General features: G+C 41.2%; 1 pseudogene; it reads right to left on the reverse strand.

Annotated features, from left to right (window-relative positions):
* Positions 1–11097: 11097 nt before the first annotated feature.
* LOC149149325 (magnesium-chelatase subunit ChlH, chloroplastic pseudogene) lies at positions 11098–11762 on the reverse strand (annotated as a pseudogene).
* Between the last annotated feature and the right edge of the window lie 1751 nt (positions 11763–13513).

Here is a 13513-nt window from a genome sequence, read left to right on the forward strand (position 1 = left end):
CAATCTACCCCACCTACTTCTGGAGTATCGACAACTCCGGTTTCTACTATTCTTGTATCTACTCCTTAGACATCTTTACCACCGTCTAGATCCATGATTCAAACTACGGTTCAGATGCCTGTAGGACAACCTGGTTTAAGTACGGTTGTCACAAGTCAACTACAATTCACTTATCAACCGTACCAGGGACAGTACCAATTCGGTCCTGCTGTCCAGCAGCCAGTTTATCAGTATCAACCGTATCCTGGGTACACTTATCAACAACCTCAACAACCCCAGTACGGTCTGGTTAATCTTGGTTTTCCAGGAGGATACAATATCCCGAACGCGATTCCTATTCCTAGTTATCCTGGATATCCTCCTCCTGGGGCTGGTCTCATGACCCAGAGTTTTAGGGATCCTAATCGGTAGCTACCGTTTATCGTAACTTTGGACTTACCAGACTTGTCGCGCCTAATGAACGATCCAATTAATTATCTTCCGTTTTGGCTGCCAATGCCGAATAAGTTGCCCAGTGACATTCCCAAGTTCGAAGGTAAATCTGGAGAGGACCCGTCGAACCATGTGATGACTTACCACCTCTGGTGTGCGTCTAACTCCATCATAGATGATTCGATCTGTCTTAGAATTTTCCAGCGCACTCTAATTGGTCTCGCGGCCAAGTAGTACATTGAGTTACAGCGAGGCACTTTTTATAATTTTAGTCAGTTAGCTACCTCATTTTTAACTCATTTCCAGTTGCCAGTCCCATATGACAATGACACAGAATTGTTAACTTCGCTAAAACAATCGAAATCCACGTACATTTCAGATCATATTCATGAGTGGAGACGTCGACGACGTTTAGTGAAGGTATTTATTCCGGATCAAATCTTGGCTGAGTGGTTTGTAAAATCTTTGTTGCCAAGGATCACTGAAGATGTTGCTAAAGCCGGAGTTGTTATTGAGGAGCAAGTGATTGCTCAAGCACAGTACCTTGACATGGTCTATACTCAGTCAGGTACGTTACACGAAAAGATCCCCGATCTTCCCAAGTCAAATCAAATCACTGTAGCTCCTTTGGGATCTCATGCTGCTGACGGTATGATTGGTACGGTTAACACTAAAAGTAAGAAGAAGTCTTCCAAGAATTCTTCTCCTATCATAACCTTGCCTGATTCCCCGACAAGAGATTCTTCTGCAGAGGTTTCCACTGATATTCACATTGTAAAATCATCTAAGACTAAATCAAAATCTGGTGGAAAGAAGAAAGGAAAGAAGAAGAATAAAACGGACAAAAGTTCAAAAGAGAAATCTGAAAAGGCAGAATCCAATGACAAAAAGCGCAAAACTCGTTATCCATGTCTCATTTGTGACGAAGAACATTTTACAAGAGACTGCCCTCATCGAGCAGAGGTTGCGAAGATCGTCAAAGGTTCCCAAACTCCTGCTGTTTTGAAGGATCCATTTCCAAATCGAGATAGCAAGATGATAGGTTCTTCCTCGAGTGCCAATGAAGAACCCATATTGATGATGTCCCATGTAAGGATTGCGACTTGATCGCAAGATTATGGTAGTAAAAGTCCTGTTGATGGCAAAGAAGCAGAATCTTCTCATTCTAATCCATCAAACTCAGCTCCCGGTTCCGATCCACTACAGATCGAGAAACCTAATCCAGGCTTAGTAATCAAACCGCCCGCCAAGGGTATACTTTGAAAGTCCACATGTGAGAGCGGCTCAGAATTATAACATTGTTGAGGATTTAGCTGTTTCACCCTCAGCAATGTTAGCTTTGGAAGTGCTGCAATCATGCCCAGCACAGCGTAAATTACTTTTGTCGGCTATAGGAGCTGTTGATGTTCAGGACCCGAACCTAATAATCTTTGATCTAGAAAATAGTACACCGCGTTTGCCTCATCAAATGGCTTTCTAGATCCCAGTGATAGTCAAAAACAGGCCTATTCATCGGACTGTAATTGATGAGGGAGCCTCAACGTGTATTATGTCGATACAGTGTTGGAGATTGCTTGGTTCTCCTTCACTAAATCAATCCCCGACAATTCTTAAGGCCTTTGATGGCCGTGGGTTTCATCCTTTTGGCATTCTACAAGATTTGCCTATAGGGGTTGAAGGAAAAACTGTTAGTCTAGATGTGGAGGCGGTTGATGCCCCTCTAGACTACAACCTTCTCTTGGGTCGAAGTTGGTCTTACGCTATGACGGAAGTCGTTTCATCGGTCTTTAGAGTCATAAAGTTTCCACATAATGGAAAGATCGTAACAATAGACCAGCTGGCTTACTTTTCATCCGACCTAGCCTCTTCAGAGAGTATTCAGCATGTCGGTAAAACGACTATCCCATATAAGGATGTTGGAGTAGGATTAGTTAAAGATGCCGGTTTACTAGGAACTTTTCCTTTTCCTCCAATCAACGCATCATCTTCATTTGCAACCATTCATATGATTACATCAGACACTATTTTTTATGATGATCCTTGGATCATTCCTTATGAATCTGAAATAGACTCATTTGGTAATTCTATGCCTTTGAGTCCATATGAAATTGCCTATGAAGCCGTGCAGTCTTTTGCCGACCCGTGTTCAACCGAAAATGACTTAATGAATGTGGTCCGTGAGGAATCACTTTTCACATCAACCTCAGATTTAACTACGTTTTCTGAACTTGTTCACTCTGATGAGAAAATTCGTGAAATCCTATGTGTAGATGATTTACCATGGGAAGATCTCCATCACAGATCTTCGTTTTTACCTGAGGATGATCGTTTTGAAAATGATTTCTCATCAATCTTTACGACTGAATATGTCAAGGAACCTCAGAATCCAATGAAACATCCTGATTCAGAGTTAAATTTGGGAAACATCTCTCGAACTATTCCCATTGACATTTCGGTTAAGCCCGGAATTGTTGAGAACATTCATATAGGTGACTCGTGTACAGATGACGAAATCCAATTATATAAGGCCCTATTTTAAGAATTCTGCAACGTGTTTGCCTGGTCCTATGAGGAAATGCTAGGAATTGATCCCGCGATTGTTGTTCATGAGATCAAGAATTACCCGGATGCTAAACTCATCCGGCAACGTTTGCGTCAGATTCACTCACGAAAAGCTGCTGCAATTAAAGCAGAAGTTGAAAAACTGTTGAAAGCAGGTTTCATTTATCCGATCCCGTTAACAGATTGGGTATCGAATATTGTTCCAGTTAACAAAAAACAGGGAACAATAAGAATATGCATCGACTATAGGGACATTAATCGAGCTTGTCCAAAGGACAACTACCCAACTCCCTATATCGATCAAATCATTAATGATTGTGCCGGCAGTGAAATATTTTCCTTTATGGACGGTTTTTCCGGATACAATCAAATCAATATTCTACCTGCCGATCAACCGAAAACGACTTTCAATTGTCCATGGGGGACATTTGCTTATTGCAAATTACCTTTTGGGCTCAAGAATTCCGGAGCAACTTTTCAAAGGGCTATGTCTTATGCGTTTCATGACATCAAACACATTGTGCAACCGTATCTCGATGATTTTCCTGCTCATTCATTACATCGAGCTGATCACCTCGTCCACTTACGTGCAATCTTCATGAGGTGTAGGCATTATCATATTCGGTTGAACCCACACAAATGTGTCTTCTGTATAGAAACAGGTCGATTTCTGGGATTTGTAGTTTCGAAAGTCGGCATTCGCGCTGATCCCTCGAAGGTCGAAGCTATTATCAATTTGCCTCCTCCTTCGAGTCTTCGCCAACTCCAAAGTTTGCAGGGGAAAGCAAACTTTTTACGACGATTCATTCCTAACTACGCCGAGGTTACAAAGGGTTTTACACGGTTGTTGAAACAAAATACTCAATTTTATTGGGATGAGATAACTCAGAAATCTTTTGATGCACTCAAACACGCGTTGACCCATGCACCGTTGTTGCATCCTCCCAACTACAACCAGGATTACTTTTTGTATCTCGCCGCCTCCCATTCCACCATTGGAATGGTCTTAGTTCAGGAAGATGAATTCGGAACGGAACATGTGATATATTACCTTAGTCGAACATTAAATCCAAATGAGCTAAAATACTCACATGTGGAGAAATTGGCATTGGCAGCCGTTCAAGCTGTCCAACATTTTCGTCACTACATTTTACTACGTAAAACTACAGTCATTTCGGATTGCAACCCTATGATCTACATTTTGACCAAACAATTGCTACGGGGCAAGTACTCTAAATGGATCGTTATCCTACACAAGTTCAACTTGGAGTTTGAGAAATCTAAGTCTAAGAAATCTTTGGTTTTTGCAGAGTTAATGTGTGACTTCCCGCATGCTGACACGGAAACTGTGGCAGAGGAGCCCATTGCGGACGAATCTTTGTTTCTAATCAGCACTTTAGATCTGTGGTATGGGGATATCATTGTCTATCTCCAGACCCAATCCTTTCGGTCAGAAATTTCAAAGTCGAAACGTCGGAAAATTGGCTTCTAGTCCCAACAATCGAAAATTATTGGAGATACCCTTTATCGCCGTGGGGCGGATTCTATTTTTCAACGTTGCTTAACTCACGAAGAGGCTGAAAGGGTTCTAAATGACTGTCACTCTGGAGCATGTGGCGGTCATATATCTGGGTATGCCACAGCCCAAAAGATATTGCGCGTTGGCTACTTCTGGCCGTCTTTATTTAAAGATTGTATTACGGCGGTTTGAAAATGCCACAATTGCCAGATTTTTGATCGTAAGATGCGCGCTCCACCCGCTCCTCTCCACCCTATAATTGCCGTCGGTCCTTTTGCCAAATGGGGTATCGATTTTATTACTTGTAACCCTCACTTGGCCGGGGGGCATGCGTATATCATCCTTGCGGTAGATTATTTTACTAAGTGAGCCGAGGCGATGCCTACGTTCGAGGCAGACGACAAGACAGCTGCAATTTTTGTGTTCAATCATATAATTGCTAGGTTTGGTGTCCCACAAGCGATAATCACTAATCATGGACGTCATTTTCGAAACATTATGATGACCGAACTTACAGGCCAGCTTGGTTTACGTCACGATAGTTCAACTCCTTATTATCCACAAGCAAATGGTCTGGTTGAGTCCATCAACAAAGTTTTAGCTGTCATGATCCAACGAATCATTGGGATTCATCGGTCAAATTGGCACAACATGCTATTTTCAGCGCTTTGGGCGTACCGAACTTCAGTAAAAACATCAACAGGGTTCACTCCTTTCCAACTAGTTTATGGTTTGGAAGCCGTGTTACCCATTGAGTGCGAAATCCCGTCACTGCAAATGGCCATCGAGTTACTTTCAGCTACTACCGAAGAGGAAAAGCATTTGTTATACTTAGCTCAAGTAGATGAGAATCGACGTGATGTTGCATTGGTGATCGAGACTCACGCAAAACGTATGAAAGCTCAGTATGATCGGAATGTGACCCCTCGAAATTTTTCGGAAGGAGACCTAGTGTTATTGTATGATCAAGCTAATGATAAATTAGGTGCTGGAAAATTCGTTCCTATGTGGCATGGGCCCTATATTGTCAAGCGAAATCTAGCAAAAGGGGCCTATGAGTTGGTAGACTTTGACGGGGACTCTTTAGGTAAACCCAGAAATGGTCTTTACTTGAAGAGGTATTATGCTTAAAAGAATGGGTATGGAGATTTTTAGTTAGGTTAGTTTTTCTTTCTAGCAAGTGTGTTTTAGTTGAAAAAGTGTGCTTAGCTTAGAGAGTGTTTTTCGTCATTATTCCTGCTTATCTTGGTTTTACTCTTGATATTGTAGATGTCGATGCCTCTCCAAACATACATTGGATTTGCTGATGGTGCTTGTCGTAGTATACGGAACATTTCTTCCGCGGCTTGGGTTATCTATTCTCCCTCTGACGAGTTAGTTTCTATGCATGGGGTAAGCCTCGGTCAAACAACAAACAACATTGCCGAGTATAGTGCAGTGATTGAGTTATTATCTGAATCTATTTCATTTGGGATTCGGAGTTTGATAGTGAGGTTAGATTCTGAACTCGTTGTATTACAGCTTAATAGAGTGTATGCCATTAGAAATCCTGTGTTATTAAGATTATTTTTGAGAGTGTGTCTCTTGGAACGTGAGTTTGATTACATTGAATATCAGCATATTCCAAGGTCTTTAAATACATTAGCAGATGCAATTGCTTCTCGAATGTTAAATATACATTTGCAATAATCATACATGTAAATTTAAAACCATTCCATAACATGATTTACAAGATAAGCCGGTAAGAGTGATATATATATATATATATATATATATATATAGGAGTGTGTCAAAAAATACATCGTCTTCGATCATAGGTTGAAAAATACCTTATGATCTGCAAAAAAGATAAGTACAAAAAAAAAATGTCACATGTGCCCACAAAATGCGATCATCCTATCACTGGTGATGATCTCTATAAGAAACCACTGCCCGAGCCACCTTGCAAAGGAACCTCCTAAAAGGTCCCGGGACTCCAATCACATAGCGCTGAAGTTGATGAGGAATGTCATCTATAGTGGTCTCAGGAATATCCCCTGTCAAGTGCTCAAGATGGCCCTCCAACTCGGCCAAAACCTCTGCCAATTCATCTTGTGGGGCTGGCAAGGGTGCAACTGGTTGTTTCCTCTCGAAAGGCCGGAGAGCGTCTGGTCGCTATGGACCCACATCTGCATTTTAAATTTTTACTATCAGTTTTGAGACGATGCAAAAATAAAAAAATTAAAAAAAATAAATTATTTTTTAAAAGAAAAGTTGAAAAGGATTTTACCTGACTCATCCCACTGCTCTCCTGGTGGAAGAACCATGTCTGGGTCACCATGGAAATCTATCCCAGTGTAAGAGAAGTCCTGAATGGCAAAAACCTGGTTTTCCAACCATTGGAAATACTCAGGTTTGAACCGAGCAACCTCTGTCCTCTCGTTCGGGTGACGGGCCATGACTGCGACCCATCACATTAGTTTGGGCTCTCGAGGAAGCCGAAATCCAACAGTAAGATGCTATGGGATCAGCATAGGAACCCTCTCCAGGCCAAAACTCACGACCAAAGCCCCATAACCAAAGGTCTTTAGCCATCCGCTCTTGGTCCTGGTCAGTTGGCCTTCCACATTGGCCAGCACAGCATTGCACCAGTTGAAGATGGTGCCTTGAAAGAAATCAACTGTCATACGCATCTGGGATCCGGTGGCAACATGTAATGCGGCAGCTCCACAAAGTCTGGTGACAGTAAACGCAATCACCATGAGCTCAGGATGGGATATGGTTTTTATGTCTATCCCTTTGTCTTTAGCCTAGTTGTTGCAGTACTCTAGCCGGAGGCTATCGACAGACTGGCCACCTGGCCTAGTCCCGTATAGAGTCAAATCCTCGCCTCTCTTAGGCAAACCAGTCAAGAAATAAATGTCCCTCCGGCTCGATTTTGAGCCGGTGCCCGCCAATGAGGAAACACTGGTCCTGTTTGCTCCACCTGTCAACCAGCCACTGTAAGAAATCTACCTGAGCCCTTATGCCAGGAATGGTCCAGAACTTGTACAGTCCTCACACCCTCAAAGCATCAAGTGAAGGCTGATGATTCCATGCGGTGGTATCCACGTCCTCATGCTCCCGTTCGCACCAATCTAGCATGATATATTATCTGCATCAAGAATAAAGATTAATTAGATTGCTAGAAAGCTTTTTGATTGGTCCATTTTTGAGAAATTTTGGGTTCAAAACCCTTGCGGCGGGGTACACACCCTCCACGTTAGACACAGTGCATGGGTCCGCACTTTGTCTACATGGAAGGTGCGAACCCCGAGCTTTTTCCCAATGGAGAAAAAGTCGGGGTCCGCGGGTCCGCAATGGTAAACCTGCGGACCCCCACGCGCGGGTTTTGCGCCTAAAAACCCTCCCAAAAAATGAAATGGGGGACTAAATCAAAAAACTAAATGGTTGAAAATGAAGAGTAAGATGATGTGGATTACCTGGAGAAGACGGTGCTCGATTCCGACGGTTGGATTTTCCACAATCTTCACGGGAAGTTTTCTAAGCAAAAGCACTATTTTCTCACCCAAACTCGAACGGTAAGAATGAATTGTCAAAACCCCTTTTTATAATTCTTTTGAGTAAATGAATTACAAATTTGTTTATGTTTCACTTTAAAAAGGTATTTTACGACATCTTTATCCATTTCAAACAGGTATGAGTAATGTTTGTGTCTTTGTGCAGAATACAGGATTGTTCAGGCGAAATCTATTATTTTCAACGAGAAAACAAGTAGAGTCATCTTTAAGCCCTTTTCTGACTCCTAAAACATGAAAAGATTGCCAAGTGTTTCTTTTACACTCGTTAAAACAGAATTAAAAGACGGTCCACTTACAGCTCTTTTCCGACCGTAAAAAACATGAAAAGATTGCCAGATTTTTGTCGTTTCAAATTTGATATTGGTTATAAAATGACGTGTCGTTGATCGCTTTTTTACTTTTTTGGATCAGTGACACTAATAACGAAAAGTACTCCTTGTTCGTAAAAGATCAAGCGGTTCTCTCAAGTATTATTTTATACTTTTCCGGGCTTGGGAGACACAAATTTACGAAAAAGGTCAACCCTGGAGTCTTCTTAAGTTTTTTCAGACTCTCTAAAATTGAAAAACACCGAGTTTCTCCTATACTGGACTCGTTAAAATTTCACAGTAAAGGACTTGTTCAATTACAAACAGGAACGTGTTATCACAAAATCGTGTACTGATGGCTGCTACCAGTTAGACTTTATGTAACTACTTCAGACCAGGCTTTAGACTAAGGTTAGCCTCCTTAGTTAGAGAGGGCTCTCTCACAGATTTGTGATAGGAATTATTAACAAGAAAAGATGGCTAACTCTTCAAACATTTTATGAAAACAAGCTGGTTGGAACAACAAAATAACATCTCTTCCATTGGGCTCATGGAGTCAAACACTTCTGCAGTAAACTATAAACCACTCAATCATAGAAGCCAAGGCATATAATGTTTAACAATCAAAACATCTCTCAAAAAGAACCTCAACTCATAAATATACACAGGAAGTCTGAGCACTAGGTGAATTCAGAGTGATTGCATATTTAGTGAGCTGTAAAATATATAAAGGATAATGATAAAACCACACATATTCTGAGCATTGAACACATGATGAATCTTGGGAAGAAAAAGTAATCCTTATATTACTGTCAAAAAGTCTTTTTACATAAGCTGATAAAAACTCTGTTTTTTCATAAATCTCCAACCCCTATTACATCAGAGTTTTCACTATATATAGGAAAACAATCTTTTTCAACCTCGAGCTACCTCCTCCAGCATGAGGGGAGCATCGAAGGTTCCTATTAACTATCCTTATCTATTTAAACAAACTTATTAAATACAAAAGGTATTGCGCTGTAAATACATAGAGTCCTAATCAAACTAAAACACTAATTCCATTCTCCTCGTAACATGATTCTTCTTGGATCCTTGACAGCTGTCCTCCTTCAGTTAGGCTGAGATGGCTGAGCTAAAGATGCAATAAACAAGCTAACCTTGGATGCTTGAAAGCGTTGATGGCTCATTAATTGACCAAAAGATGTGCTCTGTTTTTAAGGTGCCTGTCTCCTACCATCCTCCGAAAATATAGCAGCATGTTCCCAACTCTTTAATAACTCAAAGTGTGGAACGCTGCTACCAAACACCATATCTCCAGATGAGCTGTAGGCTGTATTGATGTACAGGTGTCTCTCTTCTAACATTCCCGGTCAAACTGTTTATTCTGCATCGAAAACATCACCTACAGCAGTTTCGTAGCGCGCTACGAAACTGCTGTGTGATTTTAAAAAACACAGTCTTCCTCTAAACTCCTCACAAAATTGAATAGCTGCTGTTTGGGAAGAGTCAACTCCTTGATGTTGATCAGATACACCCAAAAGCATTTGCAGGCTCTCTCTATTGTACAGTGTTGAAACAGTGCCATCATTTAGACAGGATTCATCTAGAATGCATTGGAAATAGTCTATAACATCCTTTGTCCACAACTCCACAAGTTTGCCTGCGCCTTGTCTTGGCCTCCAAGGGAACTCACAACCCTCCTGAGATTCATATGCTAAAGAATTTTGACCTTCAAGACATAAGTTCGGCCCTCTTCTTAACTGATTCAAACCTTGCTTCTAATGGTGACAAATGGCTTGAGATCAAACTGCCTTTCAGTGCACAAATTCTGGTAAATTTGGCTATAAGTGAGTTGCTTTAGGAAAAACCCAACTTGGCCTCTCCAAACTTGGCATAATTATTCTAAATAATTCAGCCTATACCAACTGAAATCAATCAACCTCTGTTACAGGAGTACAACTAAACCCTCTTTAAATCTGAAACAACAAGTAACACAAGCTTTTTAATTTGCTGACAATAAACCTCTGTTTGTTCCGTAGCAAATGAATCTGTAGTTGGTAAATGATTTTCTTGAAAATCTGTAGACAAGTCACAATCCTTGGACTGACCCAGAAATGTGGTAGCAATTGAAAGAAACAACACTGGCCTTGAGAATTCCTGTGTGCTCTTAGCAAGAAGTCTGAATGGAGTCCACCTCTGCAACCAGCTAAAAGGTGGGCATTTAAGCAACCCAAGTCCTTGTATACCCTTCCCTACTACTGGAAATTTTGTTTCAGAAGTCCTTCGTACCACCTCTAAAGCTGCAACTTTCAATAGAAAGAAAACAAATTGACCTGTAGTTTCTCTTGTTACTTTGACTTGCTTCAAAGAAATGAAAGGCGCAACCGCATTCTGCAAAAGAGCTTTAGGAAATGATGCAACCAAAAAAAAGGTTTTCTGGATGCCAAATTCTTTCCCTTAACATTTCTTAGCTCTGGACTCGTGCATGAGATTGAATTACTAGTTGAGTCATCCATGTTTTCACTTAACTCCTATTTCCAAATCAAGTTACCCTTCATTCTTTGCAACGCAAACAGCAACCTAAGCTGTATAAACAATGCTTGTTCCAAACAAAACCGGCATGGATTCTCGATCTCCTTGAAAAGTTTACTCACGCAGTCCTCTTATACGTTTATCTAGTCTTCAAAGTTCAGAACGAGCCTCCCACTCAAAAATGCCACTTCAGTTACACTGGACATATTAAGTCCTATCAATGCCTTCAATTTTGTCTTCAACCTCAGAATATAACTGCCTTAATCTCTCCAGATTTTGCTCAGAAGTCTCCCAGTAACCTCTCCCATTTGCCTCTAAAAATGTCTGCACTAGCTTTCTAAATGAATTTGGGTTTGTCTCTAGTAACCTCTTTAACATGTCTTCATCTGCTATGAAAGTGGAATTGGCTTCCTCATAAACCCAGTTATCCACTTGACCGGATGTAGCACTCCATCCCACGGTATTTGTCAGTCTCTTCTCAATCTCCCTAACACCTTCATATCCGCTAGAAAGCATTCCTTCATACCATTTAGGATTAAGTAGCTTTGTCCTGGCATCTAGCCTGACTGTCTCAGACAGAGTCCTGACCTGTGCATTTGCAGTAGTGGTGTCTGCAATATATGCGTTTGGCTTTTTCTTGTCCTTTCTTAAGTTCTGTACAAGGTTTGTTGGGTCTGAGTCAAAGTAATGGCTCACATCTGTGAGAGATATCTCAGATGAATCAAGGTTCTGGAAAGTGGCCTCTGCTGTTGATAAAACCATTTCAAATACTTGCTTGTTCTCCTTCATGCCTGTCCCTGGTGCATCAGAATCAAAGGCAAAGGATTTCCTGCTAACATACATATCCTGGAGCTGTTTTTCATCATTTCAAGAAGAATTTTCAACTGCTAAATTGACATTAGATGAGTAGGATCCAGAGGCATTTGAAAATACACGTGTGGCAGCCTCACGTACTCCAATTCCCAGTGTTTGAGCTTGTTCCGAGGCATGCTTTCTTACATAGTTCATTTCTAAAGGTTCATCAAGCTCAGCAACCATTTTTATTGCTCGATCAAGAAGATTCATCTGATTGATAAACAAGTCTCTGAAAACTCCTGAACAATTCACTACCACATCAATACGAGGTCGTCCAAGCTCCTCCAGCAGCACAGGTTCCACTTTCTTGACTCGACCTAGAGCATCTGCTACAGGTTTCACACCAACCATCCACAAAACCTGCGCAAGTGATTCACCATAAGTCTTGATGTATTCAGAATAAAGTTGCAGGCCCTTTCTTATGCGCTCCCTTAACACATACAAGGCAGGATTTGACTTCATTATTTTATTCATAGCTTGGGCCAAAAGAGGCTTTGAACCAGGAAACCAATTACCAAATGCAGATTGTAAATTGTAAGCAAGATTGATTGCAATCATAACACCAGTGGGTGATGTATAAATTGACATATTATCTGTTGTATAGTCTAAGAATTTGGCTCTCATATACCGTTCACGGTCATGAGAATCATAGTCTTCCCACCGAAGTTGCACATCAATCCTTAGACTCTGCCACAAGGCTGGGCTTGCATTCTCCAGAAGACCGAAGGAATTATCAATCAAAACATGCCACTACGCTCCCTACCAATCATTCTGCACACTAAAATTAACACCGTTTCCATTTCCTTGAGGATCCAATCCATCAAGATACCGACTATGTGGATGCATATAGATCAACCAAATGGGCAACCCTATCTCTTCCAGCGCCATTTGTATTATCACTTATGTTGGTACCATACAAACGACCTGGAATTGTGGTTCCTATTAAAAGGTGCATTATGTCCACTTCATGACCACCGCAACTTTGCTTGTACAACTGTCAACCGTCTCTTTGCAAGCACCCATATTATGACATGTTGCATTACTGCCACCTTGGTACATGAGTGATACAGAAGGGCAGCTCATTTCCATTCCTTACACATAACGATATTCCCCCGGTACTTTTAGCAGAAGATGTTGGCCGAATACTCTTCCTTTCCTGGAATATCTTGCAGTGCTGTATAAATTATGTATTCGCTATCACCACATACAACAACAAATCTTCCATTTGGATTAATGTTACCAAAGGGATCTAAATTTTCCCATAAAGACCCTTCAAACAAGAACGGAATTTGGACGACAACAATCAATCTGGAGCGGAGTTCTTTGAGAGAGACATTTGATATATCCACCTTATCAATAAGTATTTTCCCATCAGAGATTGGAGTGAGGCGAAATATGGCATTAAGGACACTAGACCTGTTCTTCCAGCTATTCCAACCTGCTCAGTCATGCTGGAGATGTCCCTGATCAGCGAATCCCCAATTTCGTAGCGCTGCCAGTGCAAGATATGAATTATGCGCTACGAAATCACCTAAAAGAAGTTGCGCTGCGAAACTGCTAAAAAGACCTATGCGCTGCTGAAACACTTTGTCCTTAAGCTAGTCTGAGCAATTTAGTCAACAGAATTTTCAGTGATAACAGTGGCTCCACTTGGGATAGGGTGCCCTTGTGGTACACTAAGAACCTGCAGTTCCAGTGCCTTGTAAAATTTATTTGACAAACATCTTCTTTCAGCTCCTTGGGCC

Source organism: Pinus tabuliformis, chromosome 9, assembly GCF_031772625.1.
Source record: "Pinus tabuliformis cultivar Carrire ecotype Pingquan chromosome 9, CPIR1, whole genome shotgun sequence".
NCBI classification, from domain to species: Eukaryota; Viridiplantae; Streptophyta; class Pinopsida; order Pinales; family Pinaceae; genus Pinus; species Pinus tabuliformis.